At 36.1% G+C, this 26,935-nt stretch overlaps 1 long non-coding RNA gene across 1 annotated transcript in view; it reads right to left on the bottom strand.

Annotated features, from left to right (window-relative positions):
- The window catches only part of LOC309665079, a 100,679-nt gene extending 73,744 nt beyond the window's left edge, over positions 1–26,935 (bottom strand). Inside the window, exon 1 of the long non-coding RNA XR_014266195.1 lies at positions 1–26,935. This exon is cut by the window's left edge and continues 5,647 nt beyond it. This is a non-coding gene — a long non-coding RNA (uncharacterized lncRNA).

The following is a 26,935-nucleotide window of genomic DNA, read 5'->3' as shown; positions in this document are numbered from 1 at the left end:
AACTATTTTGCCTTTATATCTTAATTTGGAAATGTGTAACTGAAGAGATAACAACTCAGATAATTACTGTCTTAGTTTCAGCAAAAGTTTGCAGAATAAAGTTATTAATATCTTACTGTCCGTCTCTGTGACCTATGATTCTCACAAAATTATTGGAGGTGTTATTCTCACCTCTGAGCTAAGAATTTTTTAATGTAAAATCCTTTGTTGTGGATTTGTTAACATGCAGTTGAGCATTGTCTAAAATGGTATTTTTAAAAAGAACGTCTTAAAGATGCACGCACAAAGTGAGTGGTTTACCGAAACATCGGCATCCTTTTGTTTAGAATCATTTGCTAATTGGCAATTCAAGGTTAATACCTCTGGAGACAGAAAAGTAATTGATCTAGTGTTAGGCGAGGCTCAGCACAGCTGAGAGGTTTCTCTGACCCACTCTCATAAAGACTCTTTTAATTGTTCCAGAGCTAATGTTGCTATTCTCTATTTTCCTGATATATATAGTATACACATAAATAATGATAGTAAGAAGTTCATTCATTCAATATATATCCAGAATTTAAAGCACTGTTATAAGTTAGTTTTCATTTTTTGGAGACATTGAACTTTGCAAGAGACGGTGTTTCTCCTTTATTGGGGACCACAAGGAAGCTCAAATCAAATACGTATCATACCTCTTGTACGTAATGGCTGGCACTTCGGGTTTAATCTTTTTTTTTTTTCTTTTTAGTTCACTGTGCTATACAGTAGGTCCTTGTTGGTTATCTATTTTAAACATAGCAGTGTGTACATGTCAACCCCAAACTCCCAGTCTATCCCTCTATTAAACTTTGGGTTTAATCTTGTCCTGTCTTTATTTCTCTGTCTTTATGTCCCTTTCCCTCATTTCCTTGTCTATTTTGTTTCATTTGTTTACATGCGAGATTAGCCAGAAATTAAAGTTGAAATCCCAGTGACCTAACACAACCATGGTTTATTTCTTGCTTATGTACATTATAGGTTGGTGTAGGGCTTTATGCCATGTGTCAGTTACCAGCCCAAGGTAAAAAGTTTTACCATCTGTAGCTTTACTGTCTGGAACATGCAGTCACTTTGGTCATTATAGCAAGGGAAGAGCACCTGGAAAGATGCACATGCTATTTTCACTGTTTCAGCCACCAAGGGACACACTTCTGTTCACCTTTTTGTTGCTTTATTGACCAGGCCTGGCTGTAAGGCCCTAACCAGTAGCAAGGGAGCCAGGAAGTACAGAGGTTCAAATGCAATGTTTGGTGAGCATACTGTCTGTCTCAGTGTATTTTCGACAGGATTTTGAGAGGTATTTTTAGAATGAGGTAGGTCATAAATAATATAAGTATTGTCATTTTGTAGGTCAAAATGGTTAAATATCAGCAGTTTTATATAGTTCAGCCTAATAAATAAATAAGTGCATAGTGTCATAAGCACTTTACTGAGTCAGCAGTGTCCATTCCCGTAAGAAGAGACTGCCTATTAGCAGGAGCGAGCCTGCACACAAATAACTGCACTTAAATTGGAGAAGGAGATACATGCAAAGCATGAGGGCATTAGAGAAGGGTGACTAGTTATGTAAACACCTGTTAAGGGAGGTGTCAGGTGTTAATTGTTGGTGGTCAGCATGAGAAGTAATTTCTAGACAGAAGGAATGACAAGCAGAGAGGCAGAGAAATGGAAAAAAAAAAAAAAAAAAAAAAAGTCTAGTTTAGAAAAGCCCAGTAACATAGGAAAAGTAAGAGAAAGGCTTGCTTGGAATGAGGTCATAAATGTAGGTAGGATGAGGCTGAGATGATTTTTGTATGTCATGCTAAGGAATTTTTACTTTTTGCTGACAGCAATTTGAAGTTACTGAAGGCCTGGTGCGATAGAATCAGAACTGTCTTTAGGGGCTAAGGAAGGAATTACACTGTACGAAATGCTGGATGTTTTAAAGTGGAGAGTTTCTTGGGTACTTTTGTGTTCCTTTCCAATGTGGACACATCCTTTAAACTTTATGCAATAAAATCTCCCAACCTTAATCAAATATCACGAAAATCGAGGCAAGAAAGCAGATTGATGGGTGTGGTGTAGACCAGGTCTCTGGCTAATATCGAGGAGGAAAATGGCTGGTGAAAACATCAGCCATGTTCTAGATTATCACCTGAACCTGGTCCACTGACATCTTCTAAGGGTCAGAGGTTTAGAGGTGTCAGAGTCTAGATTTGTGTTCTATGTGAAAATTTTCTTTATATTAAACTTGAACGTGACCACTGAGTCTTAATGTTTGAATAGGCCCTTGAGAAACCAATTTATTCTCAAGACAGATCATTCGATTAAAGAAACATGAAAGCGTTTTGCTGTTGTTTGCCATTACAAAGAACAATACTTGAAAAATGGGAAGAAAAAACAAAAAACAGAATCTGGCTAGCAATCCCAAACAGAACCTCTTCAATTTTTAACTAGAATATCTATAATGATACATGACTCACCCTAATGGGAAAAAATGTTATTTAAAACTATAAGGAGGAAATAAGCTGCTGTTCAATGGATACAGAGTATCAGTCACGCAGGATGAAAATGTTCTAGAGCTCTGCTGTACAACATTGTGCTTATGCTTATGTACAACATTAATGCTGTACACTTAAAAATTTGTTAAGAGGGGATATCTCATGTTATGTGTTTTTTACCGTAATTTTTAAAAAGATGCTCAAAATCATTAATCGTCAGAAAAAATGTAAATCAAAACCACAATGAGATATCACTTCACAACCAGTAGAATAGCTATAAAAAAAAAAAGGAGAATACCGTATTAGTGAGAATGTAGAGAAATTGGTATCCTGGTACATTGCTGGTGGGAATATAAAATGGTGGAAAACAGTTCTCAAAACCTAAACGTAGAATTACCACCTGACTCAACAATTGCATTTGTAGGTATATATGTCAAAGAATTTAAAACAGGACTCAGGTATTTGTATGTCAATGCTTACTGCAACATTGTTCACAGTAGCCAAAAGATGAAAACAACCCAAGGGTCTATAAGCAGATGAATGGATAAACAAAACGCAGGATATATATACAATGGAATATTATTCAGCTATAAAAAGGAATGAAGTTCTTGTACATATTGCTACATGGATAAAACTTAAAAACATTGTTCAAAGTGAAATAAGCCAGACATAACAGGGCAAATATTGTATGATTCCACTTATATGAAATGTCTAGAATAGGCAAATTAATTGACAAAGAAAGTAGAATAGAGATTACTAAAGATGGGAAGAGGGAGGAATGGGGAGTTATTGCCTAATGCTTAGAGTTTTTGCTTGGGGTGATGAAAAAATTTTGGAAATAGTGATGATTGGTTGCATAACATTGTGAATGCAATTAATGCCACTGATTTGTACACTTAAAAATGGATAAAATGGAAAATTTTATGTTATATACTTCACTACAATAAAAAGTTTTTTTAATTAAAAAAATAAAATAAAATAAAATAAATAAAACTATAATGAACAATAACCACTCTCACATTTTAATCTCTGTGTATTTGGGAGACAATTCACATCAGCAAGAAAATAAATCTCTATACGCACCTCTTCTATGAAAAAGTTTAGTAGGAAAAGTGAGCATGAAAGTGATATGTCAAAGTCTTTGCCAGTTCAGAATAATGACACTAATTAATCTTCCTGAAGGTGCTTGAGCTGCAGAATCAGGAAGTGAGGGGGGCTGTCCTAAGTGGGAAAGTCTGAGGACAAGCAGCAGCCTTAATCCTTCACTAAAGTCTGCTACACATTCAAAAGCCCGTGTGATGGATGATTTACAGTCTTTCAGGAAAGTTCCATCAGCCTTGTAAAGATGTGGGAATTCTTCTCAGTACCTGGCAATAGTTTTGTTGTTATTTGTGGTGTGACTTAGATGTCAACTAAGATAACCTAATATTTGAGATTGAAATTAAAATGTCTCAACATCAAATTTGCCTGTCCTAGGATCACTTAATTATTGTCTAATCTCTCCGGAGATTCAAAGTGGTATGGGGGAGCTGGGTTTCTCCCCTCCAGCAGAACCATTCACATTATGGTCTACAAAGATGTCCCCTGTAACATGAATAGATAATGCTTTCCCATCAAGCACTCTCAACACAGATGATATCACTCCCAAGAGGGTGAAAATTTGTTCTTTTTGATGGGGGGCAGGTAAGGGGAGGAACAAAAAATCTTACTCTTTTAGGTATGAAGCACAGATATATGTACAGTACATAAAAGACACACAGCATATCTGTGGTATTAAAATTTCATGAGAAAGCAATAAGGAAAAAGACTGCTGGAGGCTCCTGACTGTTTTACACGTACATAGAATATGCCGTGTATGGCGTCTCTTGATGTGCAATATGGTGGCCCAGGGTGAAAAGGGGAGAGATTTATGACTTTCCTGAGTCATGTTAGGCTCTGAGCATCTGCTTCCCTTGAATTGAATAACTTTATAAATCATCCCTCTATGGCATGCATTGTGTCCCCCTTTCTTCCAGTGTCACCCTAAATTTGAACGCCATTCCTTTTCTAATCCCTTTAAAAGAGGTAGGAAAAAACCTATCATTCTCCTATCTGCTCCTTGGTTCATAAACTTAAGGTCTATGGCAATTTCAAAACTGGATAAAAATAAAGAGATGTTGTATTCTTCATGTAGCCCTTCCTATTCTCCTTATCAGAAGTGAGTTCTCTCATCTCTTTACACCCTAGCAATTATTTCTGCACCTCAAAAATTATATTCTTTAGATCAATTATTGCACATCTTTTCTTACTCTTCCTGCTACAGCCCAAACTTCCTAGTGTCAGAAACCATATCTATTCATCATCATAGCCTCTTCCATGCCTTGTCTGATGCCTTAGCTAACATAGCAATCAACTCCATATAAATCTGGGTGTGGGGAGAGGTGGGTGGAGTTGGGAGCAAAAGAAGCTTTTAATAATGTCAAATTTGAGATGAATAATGACTCATAAAAAGGTTATATTAAAAGGTAGCCATTCTACTCCAAAGTACACGCCAGATATTAGGAATTATCCTGCTTATGATAATCACAGTAGTCTCCCTGGGGCTTGGTATTCTCTCAAAATCTTCAAATGCATGTTTGCAACCACTAACCAGCAAGCAAAAGATTTCCCTAAAACTAGAACATCAGAAAAGGAATGAAGAGAATGACTGACTTAAAGAATGTGAACCCAGTGTAGCGACCTGTAAACACCACAGAGATTCAGCAAAAACTTAAGAGAACTTTAGAGCAGTAGCTGGGAGTAATGCCAATGCCAAATTTTGATCACATCTCAGACTGAGAGTCTCATCAAAAAGGGGGAATTGAGGGACTTCCCTGGCGGTTCAGGGTTTAAGACTCTGCGCTCCCAATGCAGGGGGCATGGGTTTGATCCCTGGCTGGGGAAATAAGACCCTGCAAGCCGCACGGTGTGGCCAAAAAAAGGAGGGGGGGATTGATAAAAACAAGACAACAGGCCCCAAATGGAGTCACTTATGCTAAGCCCCACCTCACCAAACTGAGACTTAATTACAGTTTCGGCTCTCCCAGAAATGCAATCTTAAACCAGTCAATCAGGAATCGGGTCATCAGCTCTAGTTAAATAACCTGCCCGATAGACCCCATCCCTTAAAGGAAAGTGACATTGCTGCCAATCTACTTTCTGCTAGTAGAACATCCTTGTTCCTGCTCCCTTCCGCCTATACTCTCCTTGGAGCTCCTTTCCATCTGTTAGATTGGATGCTACCTGATTCATGAATCATTGAATAAAGCCAGTAAGATCTTTAAAATTTTTTAAAATAAAAGTAAAATGTAGCCATTCTGTTAGGGAAGGAATAGTGTATATTTGTGATCAAACTGATTCAACTCAACTTTAGCTATAAATGATAAGAGTGAAGATAAAATGTAAAGATGAGAAAGGTAAAGAAACATATGTGCATAATTCTTCAAACAGTAAGTAACAAAGAGATATACAGGGAGACTTTGGGTGGCAGACACTGAGCAGACATCCACGTGGTGTTGTGGGCAGTTTCAAGGGAAGAGAGTCCAGCTCTGTGCTGTATAGGAAATTAGCTTTATTGATGGCTCTTTATATCAATTTGATCTACCTCTAATATCTACCGCATTTTAGTCCTGTGTCTCTCTATATTGCTTCCCCTCAAAGTCTGCAATCTTCAGAACCCAATTCTCATTTTCTCCTTAGTTTAATTAATTTAAATACATTCAAGGAGTGTCTTATATGTTTCAGGCTATTTGTAAGGCATGATGAGTACACAGGAGTACAAGACACATCCCCAGCCTTCAGGAAGACTTCACAGAGGAAATGGCTTTGAACATGGCTTTGAAAAATAAGTTGAAAAATAAGTTTGAAAAATAAGATCAGGAAAAGAAAGGGAAGAAAGGTATTTCAGGCCCAGGGAATAGCACGTGGAAGAGCTCAGAGTCGGGGCATGAACTATGTGCTCAGGCACTAGATTAACACCGTTTGCCTAAATCACGCCGGAGGTATGAAGAGGAGAGATGTTTGTGGGAACTCAGCGAGGACTTATGCTCTATTGGCTGCCTGAGAAAAACCTGCCTTTCAGAGTTCTTCGTTTCTAGTGAATCTCCGCTTCCTCTGCCTTGCAACTCTAATCCTAAATGTTCCTTCGGTTAGTTCCTAATCCTAATTAAGTGGCATTTGGTATCTCAGGGGAGAAAAGTCATCTCTCTTTTACAGACCAATAATTACTATGGTTAATTAGCTTATATTTATAAAGACAATGCATGCCTAATTACATCAAATATAGCTCCTACTTAATCAATTAATTATTGAAGCAAACATTTTGGGACATATACTCTGTATCTAGAATAGTTTAGTTATTAAGCCTGTGGACTCAGGAATTGAACAATTTATTTACCATCTCTAAATCTCACTTTTTTTTTTACAGACCAATAATTACTATGCTCAATTAGCTTATATTTATAAAGACAATGCATGCCTAATTACATCAAATATAGCTCCTATTTAATCAATTAATTATTGAAGCAAACATTTTGGGACATATACTCTGCATCTAGAATAGTTTAGTTATTAAGCCTGTGGACTCAGGAATTGAACAATTTATTTACCATCTCTAAATCTCACTTTTTTTAACGTTTACAATGAGAATAACTGTATTTATCTCACAAGATAGTTTTGAAAATTAAGATAATTCTTATTACACATTTGTGTTGACTGCTTTCCATTTTCTGTCTCCCCTCTTTGCTCTGACTGACCCATTCTCTATCCTTTTCTACCCTCTTCTATGCCCTAAGGCTGATCCTTACACATTGCATCACCCAGACTCCCTGGCTGGCTAGTTTCTGGTTGCTTCTGGTCAATGCAACACACTGAAAGGAGACAGGAGAAAAGGAGAAGTAGTTGGTCTCTCTTCTTTGCTTTCTCTCTGCTTAAGTGTCCGGGTTCTGGCACATTATGGCAATAGATCTGACCCTCCTCCTTCTGTCCCACGGCCCCTCCTCCAGGGTGCCAGCTCTTACTGGGCCATTGCAACACTATTCTTCCTTGTGTCCTTCAGGCCTAAGTATCATAATGAATGGCTTTTGCCTATTTCTACTCCTGGGTGCTTCAGCATCCATGGTTAGTTCTCTTAACTTTGCCCAGTCCTCTGTAAATAGTCCCTTTATTAAAGACGCTTGAGTTGAAACCATCTGAGTGGAATTTCATTTCTGGAAAGGACCTTGATTGATGTGGCATGTTACCAATTGTGTGTGCATCTTGCACTTAGTTTATGCTCACTAAATAAATATGAGCTATTTCTATCTTCATTCATTTTTTTGTTAGTTTTGTTTGGTAAGTGTCTTTTCTGTGCTAAGTTCAATAAACATTACTTAAATGTATTGTTACCTCATTTGGTCTCAAACATCCACATTACTCGGTGGTTTGTGGGTCTGAGACAGACATCCATCAATCTGAGACTTAAACCATGAAGGCAATGAACATTTCTATGGAGACCTTTCTCCTCTACGTTTCTGAACATATTAAGAAATAGAATTTGGAAGGATCAAAACATCAGCTCTATTTTTGGTAAATAATCAGCTACTAGGCTTACTGCAGGGAGGAGCCAGGAGAGGAGAAGGTAATGAATATATGAACATAACCTATATGTTCCTTACAGAAGCCAGTGACCCTGGTGACCTTCTCCTATTCAGTTAAGGCCTTCCTTCTGTAGGGAGTATGAGTGAGGGGGGAGAGGACAGAATAGTTTCTCCTAATACTTTCAAGAGAATAATAGTATTCATTTCATGGTCAGATGCAGGGATCATGGAGTGAGGAAGAGGATTGTTCTTCCTATAATCAGGAATTGAGGGAAAATACTTTTAATATTCAAATTGTCTCAATAAGAAAATGCCTGTTGGAAATCTATGTTCATTGAACTCAACACTAATGAGTTGGTGGCCATCCAGACTGAGCTGGAAATTGCCCGTTGGAACCGATGGAGACTTAAAATTTTATATCATGGTTTTATACCACCATCTTTCTTGTACACCATAGGATGTTCTCCTCCACCACTCCTGCTCTGCCTGTGACTCTGAGGCATTGTTGCTGAGCTATTTCATGCCCAAGGGTACAGAGACTACACTCTTTTCAGAATATCAAGGAAAGTAGGTTCTTGGGAGACCGTGTTCCACTCTGTAGCCAGGCTAGGAAAAGAAACACATCTGTTGGTGATGACAATGTTAAAGGTGACAGTGATGCAGGAAAAGACTCTAATTCCTGAGGCAAAGAAGTTGAAGGCAGAACTTGGAAAAAGAAGTGGCCTCAAGCTCAAAACTGCAAAGTCTACAAGGCTGTCTGATGCTTATCCTTGAGAGCCTGAAGCTGTCTTGCACTTGTGCCTCCTCTGGGCGAGAAAGTGCACGTTTCCAAATGCTGGAAGTGGGTTGGAATCCTTGAGGTTCCCTCTGACCTATATTTTGTGATAATTCTTTCAGGAATCAATCATGAATTGCATTTCTGCAATTCTGTTTGAATTGGCGGTTATATAAAGGATATATGCATTCTTCCCACATTGATCCAACAGACTATAAAAATAGACAAAGCTCTTCTTTTTTGTTTGCTTATTTTTTGGAAGTTGAGTAAATGTGCCAGAGCTGATCAAGTGTACGAATGAATGGACACAACTCTTCTTGGTTGTAAAATCTTCTGATGTCTTGTCTCTGTTTTCATTATCAATTGCAGCTCTGCTGAATAAAATGTAAAACTCTCAAATTTATTTATTTTTTATTGGTATAAAAAAATCAATATTTCAGGCCTGAAATCTCATGACAATAGCACATAACTTATCTTCTTGAATGAGCAAAAATGTGTAATTATTTTATCCCTAGTGTTTCCAACACTGAAAATTTATTCTTACCTAACAATTTTAGTTTAAGGGCTTGAAATTACTTAATCTCTACATATAGCATCCCATTTGCACCGTATATTGATTCTGGTAACTTTTCACACCTATTGATTATCCAATTTCCCAAATTAATTTGAACATATTAAATAAAGGTATCAGCAAACAAAAATATATTAATTTTTAAATTATACAAAAAACATGAATGTACTCACAGAAGTAAAAATTCACTCTAGCAAAAGTAAATAAAAAAAAAAAAACTAAAGTCTCTCATCATCCAGTTCCCACCCTTCTACAGTATTATTTCCTTCTTCGGCTATTGTTAATAGTTTCCTCTGTAGGTGCTCTGAATTACACACACATACACACATGTATATACATATAGGTGTATATATACTCACAAATACACATTTTTATTAAAAATATTACTGCAATGAATACACTGTTATGTAACCTGCTTTTTTCATTTAACAATACTATGTAGGACTGTCTCTCATTCTTTTAAACAATAGAATGGTATTTTATAGAAAACCTATTCCTCTATTGATGGGTATTTAGGTTATATTTAATTTTTGTTTTTATTCACTCAATCATTCAACAAATTTTTATTGATTTGCTCTTATGTGCCAAATTTCTTCTAGGAGCTCTGGCTAATAGTGAACAAAACAAATAGAGTCCCAGCCCTTCAAGAGCTTAGATTCAAGTCAGGGGAAACAGAAAAAGAGTCAACAACTAAATGACATAATTACAAATTGTGTTAAATGTCATGAAATTAACAAAGAGGGAACAGAGATAGAGATTATGGGTGGGCCCATGTTAAATAAGGTATTCAGGAGAGACTTCTGTGAAGAAGTAATATTTGGGATCCAAAGGACAAGGAAGAATACATTTGAAAAGTGGAGAAACGAGCCTTTCAAGCAAGGCAGTAGCATGTGCAAATGCCCTGTGGCAGGACATTGACGTGTTTTAAAAAGGAAAGAATGTCAGTGGTCTAGGGGATGCTAGAGAGGCAGAGAGTGCTACAAGCTGCTCCAAAGGGACCAGATAGTGAGGACCAGATGGTGCAGCACCTTATATGCCACAGTAAGATGTTTAGATTTTATTCTACACAAAATACGAAGCCATTAGGCAGTGACTTGACATAAAATTATGTATTTTTTCAGCTTTATTGAGATGTAATTGACATATAACATTATATAAGTCTAAGGTGTACAATATTATGATTTAATACACATATATATTGCAAAATGGTTACCACAATAAGGTTAGTTAGTTACCATATTGTGTGTGTGCGTGTGGGGGGGGGGTTGAGAACATTTAAGGGCTACTCTCTTAGCAAATTTCAAGTATATAATATAGTATTGTTAACCATAGTCACTATGCTTTACATTATATCCCCAGAACTTATTAATCTTATGTTAAATTTTTTTCCCGTTTGACCAATCTCCCCATTTTGACCACCCCCAGCCCCTGGCAACTACCCTTCTACTCTCTGTTTCTATGTGTTTAGCTTTTTTAGATTCCATGTATGAGTGAAATCATACAGTCTTTGTCTTTCTCTGATTTACTTCACTTAGCATAATGCCATAGTGTATTTTTAAAGCTCTTTGACTACTATGTATAGAATGAACTAGAAGGAATCAAGAGGGGAAAACAGGAAGGGCGACTACAGCTAAAAATTGTGGTAGAACTGACCAAGTACAGTAGTTGACTTTTCCAATTCAGCAAGGCTCCAAATTATGGGATTTCCAGTCAGCGTGCAGGCATGAGGCAGAGAACATTTCATATGCTATATTTCATTCCCTCTCTGTATGGAGATAGGCTCTCTGTAGCCTGATTTTGCTAACAGGTTATGTTATGTCTCAGAAGTGCATTTTGAGAACAGCGACAAAGTAAATAACTGACGCTTTGGGATTTTTTTTTTTTGTAATAAGCCCACACATGCTTTCTAGGTCTCTGAGTTTCCAAATAAATATAAAGAGTATGTTAAAAACCTCACCTTAAAATTTTGTTTAAACTGTAGTAAAATACACATAACCTTAAATATATCAACTAACCATTGTTAAGTGTACAGTTCAGTGGCACCAGGTACATTCACATTGTTGTGCAACTATCACAACATCCATCTTCCGAACTCTTTTCATCTTACAAAGCTGAAACTCTGTTCCCATTAAACAATGTCTCTATTCTTCTCTCCCTGAAATCTCTGGGAAGTACATTCTACCTTCTGTCTCTATGAATTTGACTATTCTAGGTACCTCATATAAATGAAATTATACAACGGTTTTCCCTTTGTGACTGGCTTATTTCACTTAGCATAATGTCCTTAAGGTTCATCCATGATATAGCACGTGTCAGAATTTCCTTCCTTTTGGAGGTTGAATAATATTCTATTGCATGTAGATACCACTTTTTCTTTATCCATTCATCCATCAATGGACACCTGTGTTGCTTCTATCTTTTGACTATTATAAATAGTGCTGCTATGAACATCGGTGTACAAATATATCTTTGAGTCCCTGCTATAAATTCTTTGGGGGTAAAAACTGTGTATGTTTTGGTATTGATTTTTCTATAATGATAGCTCCAAATTTGTGTACTGCCTAATGCAGTATCAAGTTAGAGATCCTGAAAATGAGGGATCAAAGGTGTAACCGGTGAGGGGGAGACAATGTGATACCATAAAAGCTGCACAGAATGGAAAGTCAGCACAGCATAGGTAAAAGTCTAGACCCAATTCTTTGTAGCTTTTTGATCTTGGGCAAGTTAACTTTTCTGAGTCTCAGTTTTCTCATCTGTAAAATGGGATTAGAATGCCTGTCCAGTGTACTCAACAAAAGAGTTGTGAGGATCAAATGGGAAAATGTAATTAAAATTCTTTGTAAATTTAAAAGCAAAATGTAAATACGTAATATTAGTTGATAATTTAGCAACTGTGTATATCTGAAAGCTCTCAGTGTTCATTATTAATATCCTTTTGTCATATTTAACAGATCTATCAATAATTTGTCATTATAATTTTCATGCAATAACTGCACATTTTTAAGGTGTCCAGTTTATTAAGTTTTGGCATATGCATACTGCTATGAAACTGTCATTACAATCAAGAGTATGAACATATCCATCGCCTGCAAGAGCTTCCTCATCTCCTTCATAATCCCTCTGCCCTGCTCTTCCCACCCTCTACCGTCACCAGAAACTGATGATTGGCTTTCTGTCTCTATAGATTTGTTTGCATTTTCTAGAATTTCATGTAAATAGAATTATTCACTGTGTACCCATTTGCCTCAGAGGATGGGGTTGTAATGCCCTATTTCCCTTCTTACTCATTTAGATGATAATTTGTGACCCCCATCTGACCCCACTGACTTCCTCAGAAAAGAAAACCAAGGGGAGATATAGGGGTCCAGAACATCCCGAGACAGACCATTAACACCGTATGTATTTATAGCCGTATCATTTAAATGGCAAGAACACCTGAGTCATATTTTAAGAGAAAACTACTTTGAGATTAAAGGGAGAAAAGGAGATAAACTGACAAGAGTGCAAATGCGAAGGTACAAGAAAGTTCACTGCAACTTGAAATAGCAAAAAAGTAACTGAAAAGAATTTAAGTGCTCATTAATAAATGACTGATTAAATAACTTACAACCACGTAAGGACATACTCTGCATTCATTTCTGTTAGAAGATATCATGACTTTAATTTTTTTAAATAAAGCAAGCTGCAAAATAGTATGCATGATATGATTTAATCTATATGAAATTATCCACAGTAAAGTCTCTACTAATGTAAACTAACTACAAATGTAAAATGCATTCTGGAAGGATAACCACCCAAATGTTGATACTGACTCTTCTTATAGTTGGGTGATGAGATTAGTGGTAGTGATGGTGAGGGGGGTTTCTTTTTACTCTGTAGCACTTAAATTTTCTACAAAAACTAATATTTTCTTTGAAAACAGGAAAATCAATTTAACAAAGTAGTTCCTGAAAAGCATTAAGAAGTGTTGTTGTAACAGCCAGATCTATTCTCAGGCATTAAATTTAAAGCCATAAGCATAGAAAAGTATTTACAAGGGATTATATATAAAAATATTAACAGCAATTATTTCTGGATGGTGGATCACCAGATGGGTTTCTTTCACTTTTAAAATTTCTGTATGATAGACATTAAAAAAAAAAAACCCTAACCCTGTATCAGTGATAATGATAAACATCTTCCATTTTGAAAGTAAAATAGCATGAAAGAGCATTCTAACCTGTATCTCAAGTCAGTACTGTATCTTTGGATTGTGGTAAAGGGAAAAAAATTTTTTTAACTACTTCTGATATAATAATGGATGTATCTGTGCCTCAAACTTCTATTTCTATTAAGTATTTCAAGGATTCTCTAAATATAATGGTTATTTTTGTCACAGAAATGCCAGCAGTTGTCACAGCATGGGAAATCAATATCAAACTCTCTAATTACTGCACTAAGAAACTCATTCATTGTAATGAATCCTCTACTGTTATTGAAGAACTAGTGAATTTAAGAAGAGAATCTATTCTTAGTCAGTTATTGACCCCAAACTGCCAAGTCATTTAGGACTAGAATATGGGGCAAATAAAGAAAACTTGTTAAAGAAGTTATGAGTATGAATAGGCATTCTCTACTTCATTTAAACCCATAAAAAGATTTTTTAATATATTGAACATGGAAAGACATTATAAAATGAATGAAAACACTCTGCCAGGCTGAAGAATTTGAAAAGGTGTATGACTAAGTCAGCCTTAGCTTCATTTTTTCCTGAATAAAGCATCAGGGAGGTGTAAAATTTTAAATCATCTTTTGGCAGATACAAAATTGAACAACTATATTAGAAAAATTTCCAGAACTTAATGGTATATTCCTGAGAGTTATGACATATCTGAAAGATAATATCTTCAAGGACAGGGACCATCCCTTAATTACCTGGAAATCTTAGCTTCTTGCTAGGGAGAACTGTTAAATGACTGCATAAATGAATGGTGAATTTATTGACTAAATATCTAATCTGCTGACTAGGTATTAGAGTGGAGTAGTGATATTGCCAATATTATTAAGGTGTTATCTCCTTCAGTCTACTCTAATAGAGCTATCATTCTTTCTATTCCATTGAAACTATTTCTGCCACGATTACCAATGGTCTCCAGTTTGCCAGATCCAATGGTCCTTATTTTACTCAAGTGTTTAATAGTTTTTGACAACTAAATGGCTCTTTCTTTCCTGAAATTATTTTCTTTGTTTCTATGATGCAATTTTATCCTGGTTTTGCTCTCAGTCTCCTTTGTTGGCGTCTCCTCTTCCAATTAATCTGTAAATACTAGTGGGCTTGGCAAACAACCTTGGCTCTTTCCCCTATTTTTCTCTTCTCATACCTCCTTGATTTCAACTACATACTGACTACTTCCTTATGTACCTTTACAGCTCTGATCTCTTTCCTGTATTCTAAACTCAGCTACCCAGCTTCTACTTGACATCTCCAGCTAGATTTCTAATATGCATTTCAAATTTAACATATGCCCTAAAGAAAACTTCTGATTTCTGACTCTGCCTCCAACCAAAACTACCCTTATTCCCAACAAAAGATACCACCCTCCACCTAATTTCTTGAACTGAAAATGTAGAAATCATCTTTGATTCTTTACTTTCCCTCATTGTCTCACAACCAACCCACCTTCAATTCATGTTAGATAGGATTGAAAACGTATACTAAGTCCTCTATTGACTCTCTGCCTCCAAACTATCACTTTAGTTAAAGCCATCATATTTCTCCTACGCTGAAACAACAGTCTACTAACTGGTGCCCTTGTTTCCACTCCTTCCATCCACTTTTATCCCAACCTATTTTCCATAAAGGAAGAATAGCATTGTAAAGATTTGAATTAGGTATTGTTGCTCTGCTTAAAACTTGCTATGATCTTCTACTTCACTTACAATAAAGTAAAAGAACCTTACCAAAACTCAGAAGAGCCTACATGATCTTGTTTCTGCCTACCTTCCCAGCCTCATCTTCTATAATTATCTACTTACTATGTTCTTTAAACCCATTGGACCACTCTGTTCATCACATTTGCCAAATGTGATCCCACCAAAGAATTTTGCCTTTGCTAACATCTCTATATATAAAATGCTCTCTTCCCCCATTTCCCTTTTTCAGGATAGGCCTCTATCTAATAATTAGATAATAATTAGCTTAGATGTTAGATTCTCAAAAAGCCTCCATGACTAGAATGAAAGCTCCATGAGAGCCAGAATTATAACAAGTTCATATTCCATTTCCATTAAATTGGTGAACTTTATCATACTTATTTATAAGAAAGCTTCATACGAAAGAGAAAAGAAAAGTCTTTGAACTTTCATTCATTCAATATTTATTTATTTCCAGGCACTGTGCTAGGCACTGAGTATATGGCAGTGAACAAAACAGACTTGATGATCACGGCTTTCGCGATGCTTATATGTAGACACAGATATAGAAGGGTATAGACATAAAACACACACACACACACAAATATAATTACCAAGTATGATTATTATTATGAAGGAAAATAATAGGGTCTATGAGAGAGAGAATAACTCTGGATGAGTTGGAGATGAGATCATTTAAATTGGGAGGGTCAGAAAAGTCTTCTATGATTAAATGAAATTTCAATTTAGATCTGAGAAATAAGTAGGAGTCAGAGGAATAAATAGACATGTAGATTGGGGGTCCAGTAAGGCAATTACTGGGGCTTTACAAAAATCTTATGACAAAATTTCATATTAAAAGCTATGATTCATACAATTTAGTGGTGATAATTAATTCTAATTAATTAACTTTCTTATTCTTAGCTTAAGTGCCTTTGCTCCCAAGGTGACTTCATTGTGATTCTTCCACTGGAATTTGCCACAAACTCCACACAGCATCTTTGTGGTCTGCCATAGAGTCTGGCAGATTTTACTGCCTTCATGGCAGGACTTCTTGAACCACCACCTGGTTCTGTTGCAGATTTTCCTATTCTGGGCCCTACTCAAAGATGGTAGTTTTTTTGTTTTTGTTTTTACATTTATAGTATGTGGGCCTGAGTAGTATTCTTAGGTATCAAAATGCTACTTCCAGAACCCAAAGTGGCTTGCCAGGCATTGGGCTTCCTCCTTTGTGGGAGAAGATGCACCATGTCATCATTTGTTTTTACTTATGGAAGAGATATCACCCTGTGCCCCTGACAACTGCCCTACATTTTTACAGATGTGGCAAGCCATTGAATATTTGTAGGACTATCTCCTATTCACTGGAGAGATATAAAATAAGAATAAATAAAAGTATTAAGAAGAAGAGAAAATAATAACTTTTAAAACTACTTAGTCATATGGAAAAATTGCTATGTTAGCACAGTAATTGAATTGTCAGTATAAAATGTCATTTACACTGATTACAACTCTAAAGTATGATGTATGAAGACAGGCACTGGATGGTAAAATATGACAAATAGATTATTTAGGGAGGGTAACTGTGGCTTATTTCCCCCTAATATTTCTTTAATTTCTTCTAAAACCAAAGAAGAAAATACCTTCCAAATACACGTCTTTGTCAAAACAGCAGTAAGGGCCTCGCACATTAAGTTTTGTGAATTATATTCTTGCTAGGCTAGTCCATATTTCTTTTATTTATCTCTTTCTTTACCAATTCACAATACTTGTGCTTCCTTTATTAATTTGCAGTATTATAATAGCACTTTACAGGTCCTATGACGTTTCTGATTGGCCGTTGGCTTGTTTTGTTTTGTTACATGTCCTTTTTGGGAGTTGGTCAAGATTTGGAGGAGGTGAGGAGACAAAGACTCCTTCATTTTCTCTTTGTTTTTTGTACCTGCCTTAAATCTCTATAAAATGCCTGCAGGTAAGTGTCAAAGTCATTTCATTATCTATGATTTGCTAGAGTTTTCTTTTTGCTCCTGACACCACTAGTCTAATGAATCAGCTACATTCTATATCTCCAGGTGCTAAAGATACTGGTTTTGTGAATTGACCCTGTGCCATTTGCCTGGGGAAGATCCTCCCGGAGATTCTGGGACCATATGGCCAGGCTGGGGCACAGGTTGAAGGAATTAACTCTTGCAGAGAACCCTTAAATGACCCCAGTGATGTTCATCCATGAAACAAACCCTTTAGTCAGGTTGTTAGAAACCTCACTCACCACCTGTGATCATGTGATGATGATGTGACAAGAATTATATGATGGCATAGTAAGTGCTGAATAATGACCTGGAACCTCCTGGCTGTGAGGCATATGGAATTAACCTTAATGCTTACAAACTCAAAATGTGACACAATGAATTTCATAAATGCTAAGAAATTTTAAATGCCCAGATTATCCCAGAATCAGGTCCTCTCATTGACTGGACTCAGAAATGACTTTAGTCAAATGGAAGGGGGAAGCTGGAGGAGATTGGTCTAATGTTTGCATCTCGGTGCTGAGACTGCTTGCTGTTGATTCTGCTCTGACCTAGGTACCTTAGTTTCCCAAACCTGATCTTACTTCCCTATAAATGAAAAGGAAAATTTAAGAAAAAATATTGAGTATCTACCATGTTACAATGACTACTAAGTACATATTTCATATAATGTTATTTTATTTTCATCACATTCCTGTCTGCTTGGCTTCATAACATCCATGCTGGTGGTGAAAATGAAAGACAGACATTGGTTAGAGTTTTCTAAGTAAGTGCAGAGCTGGGATTTGAACTCAGAGCTCTCTGTCTCCAAAACTGAACATTTGACATACTGTGTCCTCTTCTACAGCAAGAACTATACCCTTGCTAGGTGTCTCTGAGCATAGGTCTCTGGTCAATCTGAACGTTCTCTGTTGAAGGATGCTTACGTAGTTGTTACAAGGATGTAAGATCACATGTTTGCATTGGGCCCATTTTGCTTCCAGATACAAAATCCTCTATCAACCTCCCTTTGGAGGGATGGGATGGGTAACCAAGGCAGTGGGGATTTCACAGGCCTTGCCACACAGAGGCAGTGTCTCTTACTCAGGTCTCTGGTGCTCCTAGCGTCAAAGGAGTATGCTGAGTCCACAAGGGACAAGCAATGGTGGGGATCTAGTTAACAAGCAGTAAGTCAGAAAAGACACAAAAACATGGAAAAGGGCCAGGATCATATATTGAGAATTGGAGGACAGAGCCAAAGAATAATAGAAATATGACACCAAGAACACAGAGGGCTAAGTTCAGTGGGTAAAGGAAGTTATCCTAAAGTAAATACCTGAGACAGATATCTTTGCGGGCAACTTGCTTTTACATTGTAACATGAGACATGAAAGAGCTAGCTACATTTAAAAAAAGTTTAATTGTGATTTAAAAATCACATAACAAAATTTAACACCTTACTCATTCTTAAGTGTATAGTTCAATAGAGTTAAGTATGTCCACATTTTTTTTTTAGTTGGAGCAAAATTGCTTTACAATGTTGTGTCAGTTTCTGCTGTATGATGAAGTGAATCAGCTATATGTATACCTATATCCCCTCACTCTTGGACCTCCCTCTCCCTCTTTCCCTCATATCTAGGTCATCACAGAGCACCAAGCCGAGCTCCCTCTGCTATACAGCAGGTTCCCACTAGCTATCTATTTTACATGTGGTAGCGTATTTATGTCAAACCTAATCTCCCTATTTGCCCCATCCTCCCCTTCCCCCACTGTGTCCACATGTCCATTCCCTACGTCTATGTCTCTATTCCTGCCCTGCAAATAGGTTTGCGGCAGATCTCTAGAGCTAACTTTTTTATCTTGCAAAACTAAAACTCTACACCTATTGAACAGTAACTTCCTATTTCCCTCTCCCCCAACCTACCATTCTATTCTTCGTTTCTATGAGTTTGACTACTTTAGGTACCTCATAAAAGTGGAATGTTACAGTATTTGTCTTTTTGTGAATGGCTCATTTCACTGAGCATAATGTCCTCAAGTTTCATCCATGTTGTAGCATGTGGCAGAATCTTCTTTTTAAAGCCTCGATAATATTCCATTGTATGTATATACCACTTTTTCTTTATCCATTCATCCATTAATGGACATTTGGTTTGCTTCCAACTTTTGGCTATTGTGAATAATGTTGCAGTGAACATGGGTGTGCAAAAACCTGCTACATTTTAAAGACAATGAAGGGTGAGCATCTAATTTCAGAAACACCAAACAGCAGGACTCACGTCCACCACCACTGACACAGGATAAGCACAGAATTTATCTTCAAGAATCTGAAGAAAGTTATCCCTAAGAAACTAGGCAGATAGGTGAACACATTGATCAGTCAATATATACTCTATACTTATTGATTGGCTATGTATCAGACCCTGTGCTAGGCATTAGATATATAGGAATAAACTGGATTCATAAATTCTTTGACTTCACGTTTCTTAAAGTCTGGGGGTGGAGTCAGAGGGACCTCTCCAGGTAGGACTGAAATAGTTCTCTTTTCCCTCTGCCTTTAACACATGCATATCTATTTCATGGCATATGCCAAATTATTAGGATTATTATAGCTGAAAATTGGTCCATTTTGTAAAACTTTTATTGAGGTAAACTTGATATAAAATGAAATTCACAGATCTTAACTGTAAAATATGATGAATATAAATAAATGTGTACACGCATCAAAATATCATTTCAATTAAAATACAGAACATTTTCATTGCACATTTATTATTTTGATGTCTTCCTGATGAACTGACCCCACTATCCTTATTAAATACCCTGTTTATTTCAGGTAATACTCCTTGTCTTAAAGCTTGGTTTGACAAGTTTGGTTAATTATAAATTATGTAGGATGGCTAGGATAGTCTCTCAGTATTCATCTCACAACTAAGTATTTAACTCAGGCCAACTGACCTAAGCACAGCAGACCCAATACCCAGGAGGAGAATGATCTGGGAAATTCTTTCCCTTACCATAGGTAAAGTTAAGAATCTTCGTGTGCCTTTTGCAATCCCTCCTTCAATTCTTCAATTTCACTTTCTGTCCTGTGCTTTTATGGCTCTAGGCAGCCTACTTCCCTTTGTGTATTCAACCCCATACTCGGTTTGATAGCTGAGATGGTGTCTCTGACTTTGTTTTCATCCCTAAACATGATCATTTGTACCTTTAAGCTCAGTTGCCTTCTGGTTTCTCTAGGTAATTGCTCTGCTAGATTCAGCCTTTGCTTGTGATAGCAAACTAGTACTGATCTAAACAGACAATGCAGCTTCAGCAGGACCCCTGGGAGGAAGGACTGCTGCTAGAGACATTCAGCCCTCAGTTTTGGTGAAGAAGCACAAGGATAATCTTTATCCCAGGCTTTATTTAATTACAGTCCAAATTTAAGCACACATCCCAGTTTCCATGATTGGCTCTGAGTGTTTCCCAAGCTTCTCTTAGAAACACATCTATAAACCTACTTTTAGGCTTGATCACTTCTGTTCCTGCCTCTCTTATCCAATTTGATGTTGATTCTTAGTAAACTCTTTCAGAGGGTGATTTTATGTCTAAGTTCTCAGAGTAATTTATTTCATTTCACAATAAACAAGTATTTTAGGGACTTCTACTTTGTTAGCCATTCTGCTAAACAAAAAGTTCAACAGTTAAGAGAAAAGATATACATGTAAACAATCATTGTAATGAACTTTGAAAAGTCCTTTATGAGATAAACATTAAGATGGACTGATCTCGATAAGCATTAAAACTTTTTAGTGATGCAACTTGCAGATTCCCAAGGAGCCTAATACAGCATGTAATCAATGTAAAAGGACAATGCCAGAAGTTCCTAAAGAATATACAAAGGTGATCTAAGGAGTACATAATTCAAAACTTCCAGAAGACTCTTCAGCATTCTATGAGTGTGAAATATACCACTAATGGACAGAAATAAACACATCTAAACCTGTTTATGTTATTTTTCTTGGGGAATCCAAAGCTGCAAGACAGAAACTGTACATGTAAGGAATGGCTTTAGAACATTTTCTCACACCATATACAAGAGTAAACTCAAAATGGATTTAAGAATTAAAGGTTAAGAGCTGAAACGATAAAACTCCTAGAGGAAAACACATAGGCAATACACTCTCTGACATCAGTCTTAGCAATATTTTTTTGGATCTGTCTCCTCAGGCAAGGGAAACAAAAGCAAAAATAAACAAACGGGACCTAGTCAAACTTAAAATCTTTTGCACAGTGAAGGAAACCATTAACAAAATGAAAAGACAATCTACTGACCGGGAGAAGATATTTGCAAATAATATACCTGATAAAAAGTTAATATTCAAGCAATTATACTCCAATAAAGGTGTTAAAAAAAAAAATCCGCCTGCCACCGCAGGGAACACGGGTTCAAGCCCTGGTCCGGGAAGATCCCATGTACCGTGGAGCGACTAAGCCCGTGCACCACAGCTACTGAGCCTGCACTCTAGAGCCCGTGCTCGGCAACAAGAGAAGCCACCAAGATGAGAAGCCCGAACACCGCAATGAAGAGTAGCCCTCGCTCACTGCAACTAGAGAAAGCCCGTGCGCGCAGCAATGAAGACCCAACGCAGCCAAAATTAAATAAATAAAATAAATAAATTTTAAAATATAATAAAATAAAAAGGCCTCCCAGACCATTTAACAAAAAAAAAAAAAAAAAAAAAAGGCAGAAGACCTGAATAGACATTTTTCCAAAGAAGACATACAGATGCTCAACAGGTACTTGAAAAGATGCTTAACAACACTTAAGATATACTTAACAAATATCACATTTCCCTCATGATATTTGCATATCATGAGGGAAATGCAAATCAAAACCACAATGAGATATCACCTCACACCTGTCAGAATGGCTGTCATCAAAAAGACAAGAAATAACAAGTGTTGGCAAGGATGTGGAGAAAAGGCAACCCTAGTACATTGTTGACAGAAATGTGAATAGTTACAGCCACTATGGAAAACAGAATGAATGTTCCTCAAAAAATTAAAAATAGAACTATCATATGATCCAGCAATTCCACTCCTGGGTATATATCCAAAGAAAACAAACACACTAATTTGAAATGCTATATGCACCCCAATGTTCATAGCAGCATTATTTAAAATAGCCAAGATATGGAATCAACCTAAGTGTCCATGAACAGATGAACGGCTAAAGAATATACATAAAACTCAGCCATAACAAAGAATGAAATTTTGCCGTTTGTGAAAACATGGTTGGGTATTATGCTTAGTGAAATAAGTCAGACAGAGAAAGGCAAATACTGTAATGTTTTCCCTTATATGTGGAATCTAAAAAATGAAACAAATGAACGGATATAACAGAAACAGACTCATAGATACAGAGAACAAACTAGCGGTTACCTGAGGGAAAGGAGTGGGTGGAGGGTCAAGATAGGTGAAAGGGATTAAGAGGTACAAACTACTAGGAATAAAATAAATAAGTAACAAGAATGTAATGTACAGCACAGGGAATAAGCCAATTTTAAAAAATAACTTTATATGGTGTATAACCTATAAAAATATTGAATAACTATGTTTTACACCTGAAACTACTATAATACTGTAAATCAACTATTGTTCAATTTTAAAAGAAAGGAATGGCTTTGTGTTAAGTTGCTAATTTGAAACTGCTTAGAGTTCCTTTACTCTGGAAGAGTGTGATGATGCATGTGATTAAAATTCTGCAATTCTTCTGAGTGTCTTTGTGAAATCATAAAATATACAAGGACGCTTCATGTATATTGAAATAATTGTTCTTAAGCAGAGTGAATTACTTTGAGCAGGTCAAATGTGAAACCCAATTCTTTTCAGAAACACCAGCAAGTAACTCCAAAGAAATACAATGTCTACCAATTTCCCCTCCACTTCTAACTACACATTATTGTGGCATGCATTTTCTGTTATACAAGTTTATGATTTCTGTTTTACTCTGAGATAATAGTTGTAGCTTATGGGCAATGCCACACTCCTGAGGGAAGGATTAGCTCTTGAGGAAGAAACTAGGACTGACAAGTATATCCTTAGAGAGGCAATAGGAAATTCCTAACCATAACACGCCCAAAAATCTTAGAGGGAAAAAATTGTAACTCTAAGGACAAACGTGAAAAAATTGACAGACATATGCAAAGTCATTGTCATATATTTTGAAACGTCATTTTTCTATTCGTTCTCAAAAGGGAGAAAAATCACATTTCTTGATCAAAACAGAAAAAAGAAAATATGACAATTCTACTACCCATCTCTTGAGGGGATAACTGTGCACTTGGATATATCTTGTGAGGTCTGTGTATAAGGAGTGAAAGAAGGAGAAACTGTAGAGATGGGCAGTAATCAGATCACTAAGACCAGATTTGCTAGCCTACGGAGTTTGGATTGTAGGTAAGGGCATTACTGGCATGGCCAACTTGTGTTTCAGATCTCTTTCAAGGTGGATTGATTGGGTGAGAATCTAGAAACAGTTAAGAAAGATGTGTAATGTCTAGATGAGGAAATCTGAGGGGCTACTTTAAAGAGAGGAGAAAGTAAGGGGATAAAAAAGGTGTGGACAGGGAGGGGAGGTTGATGGAGTGAGCACAAAGCTAATTGAGAGGTATTTGAAACCATTCTTCCAGTGCTGCACTTAAGAATTGGCATTTAAGAAATTGTATTACATGTCAATCTTCTGCCCTGTACTCAGGCCAGTGGGCTCATATTCTTTTTTATGACACTTAGCAGATTCTAAGTGAATCTAACTCTTCTCATTAGAAATAAATTTTGAAATATGCAAATAGGAAAAATGATAGTTTAACTGGAGTAAATATCACCATTGGTAATCATTTTTTCATTGTCTTTAGACTAAGGCTATTAACGAATTTATTACTCAGTAATGATTCCTTTTTGCTCTTCATTCAATCGTCTACTGTTGAACACTTTCTAGTCCCTGTGTAACTCTTGGTGGTGATGGAAATTGGTAGATATCATTAATTTTGGATATGGTCAAATATCTTAAATAATATTACTAAAATACTTCCCACAAAATACAAAAGATAATAACTATTTCCTATTCTGTTAATGTTCCAAACATAACAAGAGTTTAAACTGGGAACTCAAATTAAAGTCTCACCTGGGAGTGCACAATTTAGTTCAATTTGTGGGATAATCTATTTTCAAATGCATTATACTTAAGAGAAACATAATAGTATGGATTTATAATAAGTTAATGAAAATGTTAGACTTTCATATGTTTGTATTCTGGAAATATTTTGACAGTCTTAAAATGTCTATTCTGAAATATATGATATATGCAAAAATATTTATAATTTGTAGTTACAGAAAAAAATTTGTAAATAAAACCCCACCAATCCAAAATTAGCAGGTGAATTTATCAAGGTCACTGATACAAGGTCAATATAAAAGTCAATTGTGTTTCTAGATACTAATAACAAATATTTGGAAAAAGTAATAAAAATATAATTTAATTCACAACAGCATCAAAAACTCAAATTCCAAATATCGAACAATATTTAAGAATCCCTTATCAAAAAATACTAAAACATTGCTGAAAAAAAGTAAAGATTATCTAAATAAATGGAGATATGGGTCATGTTTGTGGATTGGAAGATTCAGTAGTAAGATGTAACTCTCTCCCAAATGATCTGCAGCTCGGATGCAATCACAACAAAATTCCCAATAGAATGTTTTGTACAAGTTGACATGTTGGCTCTTCTTACATTGGTTTTCATATCCTGTTGTTTTTCTAGATTCTTAAGGTGGCCTCTCAGATCATTAATTTTAGATCTTTCAGAATATAATCAATTTTGGTACATATTCTGCATGCACTTGAGAAGAACGTGTATTCTGTTATTAATGAATGGATTGTTCTATAATTTTGTATTAGGTAAAATTGATCGATACTATTCAAATCTTTTATATCCTTACTGATCTTACCTTTACTTATTCTATGAATTATTGAACTCCCTGGTTACAACTGTGGATTTGTCTATTTAGTCTTTCAGTTTTTGCTTCATCATTCCAAGGCTCTGTTTTTTGGTGCATAAGTGGTATCCTTTGACTTCTATATATTTTGGATGCTCTAGTTAATGATTTTATTATACCTTCTCCTTTCTCCCCTCCTTCTCCAGTTTTTAAGTTGTTATTTCCTCATCATCTAAACTTATAACATTCACATAATATTCTCCTTCTCTTGGTCTTACATCTTGTATTTGTCTTGGGTCTAAAAATAAATATATTCAAAGCTGACAATCTGACAATAAGCTCGTGTGATAGTTTTCCCAGTCTTTTTGTTTTGCTTTGTTTTTTGGTTGGATGTAACTCTTTCCTTATAAAGGGTTCATAAGTGTTATTCTCTGAGTGCTCGTATATTTAAAATATTTTTCTAAATCTTAACACTTGAAGAACAGTTTGGCTAGGTATAAGATAACTGGCTCACAATTTCTTGCTGAGAGTTTTTTAAAAATAAAATTTCAGCTTTGCTTTGCTTTGTATGTTGCTGTTTGTAAGTCCAGTTCCAAACTATTTGCTTCCTATGATGATTTTGTTCTCTTTACTTTAAGATCCACATTTTTAGCAGGATTTCTTAGAGTTAACTGTTCCTGGTAAATTCTCTCAGATTACACACTGGGCTGTGTATGTATAGAGATTCAGGTTTTCCTTTATTTTTGGAATATTTTCTTGGACTACAGATTTAAACATTAGTTTTATTGTGTTGTTTCATTTTTCTTCAAGGATTCAATTTTAAATATGTTGGAACTTATTTTTCCATCTTTTATTACTATCCTCTCTCTACTTTATTTTGTCTCTGAAATTTTCTCATTATATGTTTAATAAAATCTATTCTCTCTAGTATACCTTGTAATTTATTCTTAATTTCTTAGAGATTAATTTTCATTTTCTTAAATTTTTTAAGGCATTCAACAAACCTTTCTTTCTGCTCTTTTCTGTTATTTTCTGTAAATTTTTTGGTTATGCATTTCTTCTTATTTGCACATAATTTTGTTTCAGAATATTCAATTTAGTTGAAATGTTATGCCTTTCTCTGATTTGTGGTCAGTATTTTGGGAAGAATTTTCATTAGCTGAAATGTTTTGATTTGAAACTTTTTCTCCCTATGTTAACTTTATATATATGTACTATGCTATTTTCTGCTAATTTTTAAATAACTTATATTCCCCAGAACATAAGTGTCATGTGTAGTACATAAGAGGTGTAGAGAGGAGACCTTCAAGATGGCAGAGGAGTAAGACGTGGAGATCACCTTCCTCCCCACAGATACACCAAAAATACATCTACCTGTGGAAAAACTACTACAGAACACCTATTGAATGCTGGCAGAAGACCTCAGACTTCCCAAAAGGCAAGAAACTCCCCACGTACCTGGCTAAGGCAAAAGAAAAAAGAAAAAACAGAGACAATAGAATAGGGACGGGACCTCCCTCCCTCCCTCTCTCTCTCCCTCTCTTCCTCCCTCCATCCCTCCCTCTCTCTCTCCCTCTCTTTCTCCCTCCCTCCCTCCCTCTCTCTCTTCCTTTCTTCCT

Source organism: Balaenoptera physalus (assembly GCF_965194825.1).
Source record: "Balaenoptera physalus genome assembly, chromosome: 7".
NCBI classification, from domain to species: Eukaryota; Metazoa; Chordata; class Mammalia; order Artiodactyla; family Balaenopteridae; genus Balaenoptera; species Balaenoptera physalus.
This window is presented reverse-complemented; position numbering and strand designations above follow the sequence as displayed.